Below are 3,369 nucleotides of genomic sequence, written 5' to 3'. Positions count from 1 at the left end.
GCCCGGTCCTGCAGATTTGCTTTATACAACAAGATCAGGCCCTTTCTTTCAGAACATGCAACACAACTCCTTGTTCAAGCTCTTGTTCTATCCAGGCTGAACTATTGCAATTCTCTCTTGGCAGGTCTTCCAGCCACTTCTATCAAACCTCTACAATTAATCCAAAATGCCGCTGCAAGATTAATCTTTAATGAGCCGAAAAGAACGCATGTCACACCACTGTTCATCAATTTGCACTGGTTACCAGTAGCTGCTCGCATTAAATTCAAAGCATTAATGTTTGCCTACAAAACCACCACTGGCTCTGCACCCCTTTACCTAAATGTATTACTTCAGACTTGTGTGCCCTCTAGAAACTTGCTTTCTGCAAGTGAACGGTGTGTTATTGTGCCATCTCAAAGAGGCACAAAATCACTTTCACTGACTTTTTCACTAACTGTTCCCTCCTGGTGGAATGACCTGCCCAACTCAATCCGAGCAGCTGAGTCCTTAACCATCTTCAAGAAACGACTAAAAACACATCTGTTCCACCTTTATTTGACCCTCTAACTCTAGCACTTTCTATTCTATTTTAATTCTACTTTATCTACATTTATCTTCTTTTTTTAATAAAAAAATGTAATAAAATTATTTATATTTTTCTATTCTATTTTTTCTATTCTATCTACTTGTTTTTCTTTGTGTGTGTGTGTATATATATATATATATATATATAAACCTTGCTACATGTACTGATTTAGACTAATGCCAGGCTCAGACTACACAATATTTTTGTCGGTCACGATAGTCACTGTGTCAGATTATACAATTTTGACTCCTAAAATCTTGTTGTGTCGTGGACAAGAAACATATCAGACTACATGTTGCTTTCCGACCATTCATCGCGTGCCGTCTTTAACGACGTGCGTGATGTCATCGAGAAGGCGGAACTAGCGAATGACTTCCGAAAACAGGAGTGTAAACATTGGACAGTCCCAGTTATAGTTATTAATATTATGCATTGTTGTTTGTCCTGCTTGCGCTGCATGCTGAAGAGATAATCACCGTACCATGAAACGCTTTACTGCTGCGCAACTCAACCAAATGCATCTTATATGAGATAAATAATATATACACAATATATATAAACCGGCTGAAATGTTTTAAAATCACTTGTATCCTACCTGATCGAAAAAATACAGTTTTTCACTCTGCCTGTGTCAATTTGAGTCTTGTTAAAGTTTTAAATCCCTGCCGCCAAGATGCTCCTCTGTCGGTCACGGACTATAGAAAGTGAAACTTAAATCTATAGGGGTGGTTGGATTTATTCACGCACGTTAAAATATTTATTCAAAGCTTCTTTCTTAATAGGCTGTATATTAACTTTGGGAGAAAACCGGTATGTTAAATCAGACATTTGAGCACCCTCATATAGCCAAAATAGCATGATCATAACACCTCTGCGAATATTCGACTGTGAGATTGGTAGTCTAATCGGGCTCCTCCTATCGAAGCATCGAATCGTCGACTATTCGGGGTCACCCCTAGTAATATTGCAGTGTTTGGCCAGAATATAACTTAACCTTGTGTTAAAACCATTTTTAATTATGTACTCAATAATGCCTTCTGTAGCTGAAGTGGGAAAGAATTAACACAACACACACATATTGGATATGGATATGTATGTGAGTCAACATTTGTTTAGAACTGAAATTTGAAAATGTTGTAAATTAATTATTTTAGTCTTTCATTCAGTTTTACCTTAATCTCAATCTCAGTCTCAATCAACCACAGCTCTCTCATTGTCTCATTTAGTCATGCAGTTCATTCACACTCTTTGTCACTTTCTGTGTATCTCTGCCATCAATAAAGCATACATTTATTTTTAACCTTAAAAAAAGTTCCACAAAAAATATTAGTGCCCTGGGAGACTTCCTGAGGTAGAAACTTTGGTTTTGTTAAGTTTTTATATATATATATATATATATATATATATATATATATACATATTTACATTTTATTTGTTGTTTTCTTTCTCAGGTAGATGCTGGAACAAAAAGCAGCCAGGCCACAGCATCTAAAATGGAAACTTCTATTAAAGTGGCTCCGTAACGTAAGAGACTTGGGACGGTGGAAGGAGCAGAAGAACCAAAAGATCAGAGATCAGGCAGAGCTCTACTGGTGCCCCTTAGGGGATTGATTTTTCTATAATTATCTATAATATCTACTTAATGTTCTGATGTAGTTATAACTGGTCATTGTTCTGTTTTATAAATCTATTCAATATATTCTACTGTTCAATAGTTTGGGGTCAGAAAGTTTTTTTTTTCTTTAAGAAATTACTTGTATTCGGCAAGGGTGCATTAAATTGATAAAAAAACGACAGTAAAAACGTTTACATTGTTGGACAAAAATCCTATTTAAAAATAAAATGCTGCTCTTTTAAAAGCTCTATTCAAAATAACCTGAAAAAATGTATCACTGTTTCCACAAATGAAGCAGCACAACTGTTTTCGAGACTGCTGATGATAAGAAGTGTTTCTTGAGCACCAACACAGAATATTTGAATAATTTCTGTTGGATTGTATGACACAGAAGACTGGAGTAATGGCTGCTGAAAATTCAAATTAAACATAATAGTAAAACTGTTTTTTTAATATTAAAACAGTTATTGTAATATTTCATAATGTTACTGCTTTACGTGTATTTCTGATCAAATAAATTGAGTTTTGGTGAGCATAAGAGACTTCTTTCAAAAACATTTACAGATCATACCGATCCTAAACTTTTGAGCAGTGTATTTTCTGCATTTTTTTACATGGCCCTGAATAAATCAAAGTATTTGAAATTTATGACTCTTCATTTATTACTTCTACTTTCAACATGTGCAATTATTCTGCATGTGCATTAATAGTAATATTGCAGCAGTCTGCAGGTACAAAGTTTTGTTATTTGTTAAGTCCGCAAAGGCCCTACACAGGTTTATGTCCATATTTCCCTCCAAAGTGTGGGCATACTGTGAGGTCTACTGGGACCCTAGGTACACATTTTCAGCTGGGACGCTACTTTTGGCCCACAGTATTCCCACTCTTTCCCCATGGTGTCCACACCCAGCCCACAGTGTACCCACACTTCCCCCATTATGCCCACAGCCAGCCCATACTCTCCCCACTGTGTCCACAACCAGCCCACAGTGTACCCACACTCTCCCCATTGTGTCCACACTCAGCCCACAGTGAACCCACACTTGCCCCACTGTGTCTCCACACCGAGCCCACAGTGTACCCACACTTGCCCCATTGTGTCCACACCCAGCCTACCCACACTTTCCCCATTGTGTCTCCACACCCAGCCCACAGTGTACCCACACTTGCCCCACTGTGTCCACAC

At 37.6% G+C, this 3,369-nt stretch overlaps 1 long non-coding RNA gene across 1 annotated transcript in view; it reads left to right on the top strand.

Annotated features, from left to right (window-relative positions):
- Positions 1-2,415, top strand: part of LOC107591904 (uncharacterized) — a 4,679-nt gene extending 2,264 nt beyond the window's left edge. The window contains exon 3 of the long non-coding RNA XR_001609921.1: positions 2,020-2,415. This is a non-coding gene — a long non-coding RNA (uncharacterized lncRNA). The remainder of the gene's footprint in view (positions 1-2,019) is intronic.
- The last annotated feature ends 954 nt before the right edge of the window (positions 2,416-3,369 follow it).

This window comes from Sinocyclocheilus grahami, unplaced genomic scaffold (genome assembly GCF_001515645.1).
Source record: "Sinocyclocheilus grahami isolate Dianchi unplaced genomic scaffold, SAMN03320097.WGS_v1.1 scaffold147.1, whole genome shotgun sequence".
Taxonomy (NCBI): Eukaryota; Metazoa; Chordata; class Actinopteri; order Cypriniformes; family Cyprinidae; genus Sinocyclocheilus; species Sinocyclocheilus grahami.
The sequence above is the reverse complement of the archived record's forward strand: the minus strand, read 5'-3'. Positions and strand labels throughout refer to the sequence as shown.